Source organism: Cynoglossus semilaevis, chromosome 10 (assembly GCF_000523025.1).
Source record: "Cynoglossus semilaevis isolate Cse_v1.0 chromosome 10, Cse_v1.0, whole genome shotgun sequence".
NCBI lineage: Eukaryota > Metazoa > Chordata > Actinopteri > Pleuronectiformes > Cynoglossidae > Cynoglossus > Cynoglossus semilaevis.
Genome location: NC_024316.1, coordinates 19312813 through 19314640, shown reverse-complemented (window position 1 = coordinate 19314640; position 1828 = coordinate 19312813). Strand labels below are relative to the sequence as shown.

The following is a 1828-nucleotide window of genomic DNA, read 5'->3' as shown; positions in this document are numbered from 1 at the left end:
GGGGGGGGGGGGGGGAGGTCAGGAGCAGGTGGAGCGTTTGTGTGAACTTAGATAAATGACAGGTAAAAGTCATGCATAACGGCTAAAATGCTTTTATATTTTCTACGCCATCTATTGGGGAAAGGTGGGTATTGCAGGGAAAAGGCAGAAGTATAACGATAATATAAATAAATTCTATCGTTTGGAAAAGGTTCACTGAGGTGAAACACCTGGTTCAGGTCAGTGTTCACTGGACCGGACCAGTGATCAGGACCAGTGGAGTTAGACGGTTGACTGTAATACTGTGTCCACTGGTGCCTCCACTGTAGAGGATACACACACACACACACACACACACACACACACATATATATATACACAGTATATAAAATATATATCAGTACACTGAATATGGGAAACTGAACAGTGGATGTTAGTAGATGAGTCGGTTACTACACATACATATATACACACACATATATATATATATGTATATACATATTTATGTGTATATGCGTGTGTAATGTATGCTCTCTCTCTCTCTCTCTCTCTCTCTCCGTCCCCTCCCCCACCTTGTTACCCACAGAAGGCTCTTGGCTCCGTGGCCTGGTGTAAAATTACTATTGGCCAGTTCGCCTCCTGTGGGCGGGGCCAGAGTATCGTGATCTCACAATCAGCTGTTTTGTACGTTCCACATTCTGATCCGAGGATCAGCTGGAAGGCTGCAGTAAACAGAGGCCGAATCTGCAGAGGAGAAAATTCGACGACGACCGTGGGAGAGAAGAGCTGCAGATGTTTGTCCACCGAACCTTCTTCTGAGAAGAAAAGCCTTGATAGTCCAACTACCTCAGCCAAAGGCCTTTGAAGCTGTGCTTTAACCAAACCCTTCCTCCAACTGTGTGTTTACAACTGCTCTGTGCTGAGAAGCAGGTAAGACTGTTGGAGCTACACTATATATATATGTGTGTGTGTGTGATTGTACTGGCGGCTGCTCTGGTGTCACCCGTGGATGTGGGGGTGTCACAGGCCACTCGGTGTCTGCACCACATCCACACTGACACGGGCATCAAACTGTCGTCGGAGAAACGACACTAAACCGCGGCTGTGTCGGTGCTGGGTTTTGTCGGTTGTCTTTGGACCGTTCCCTCAGCTTCATGTATTTAAAACGGCAAAGCGATCGGTTAATGAAGGTCGAACACCCCCCCGCCCCCCCTCCCGCACCAACTGAGCTGCGGACGTTTCCACCGCTGCAGCCCCGCGTCCTCTCCCAGCAGCGGCTGCTGTTCAGACCCGTGGATCGGTGTCACCGTCCGGTTCATAGCTCTCTAACAGGTCCGTCCTTTGGAGAGCTGCCGTCGGTCACACGTCTACATTTGTCTGCGTTTGTCTCTGTGTCTCTGTGTGTCTGTGTCTGTCTGTCCCCGGTCACCGAACGAGCGTCAGTCTTCTTTTTCACCCTCTGTGACGTAGTCGTGACGCCAACGCTTCTTGTTTATTTCGCATGGCTCCTCCCATCCAGGCTGCTAAGCCACACCCCTGCTCTGAAAGAGGCGGAAGCCATAAATAAAGACCCGCCTCCCGAGGATGACGACATTCAGGCCTGAATAAAAGTTTACGGCTGTAGTTGGACTGTGATTCTTCCTGAGGAAGAGGATTACAGACGCTTCTCTAATGAATCATTCAAACAATAGTTCTTTAAACTGTTTAATCAGCTGGGTGAGGCTGGGTGAGTCTGAGTGAGTCTGGGTGAGGCTGGGTGAGTCTGGGTGAGTCTGAGTGAGTCTGAGTGAGGCTGGGGGAGGCCGGGGGCGGATGGGCGGGGCTTGGGGGGGCGGGGAGGGCGGGAGGG

General features: G+C 50.6%; 1 protein-coding gene across 1 annotated transcript in view; it reads left to right on the top strand.

Annotated features, from left to right (window-relative positions):
• tp53inp2b (tumor protein p53 inducible nuclear protein 2b) overlaps positions 1-1828 on the top strand; it is a 7628-nt gene that overhangs the window by 1082 nt on the left and 4718 nt on the right. The window contains exon 2 of the mRNA XM_017036230.2: positions 566-909. The gene's annotated coding sequence lies outside the window, so the exon portion shown is untranslated. The remainder of the gene's footprint in view (positions 1-565; positions 910-1828) is intronic.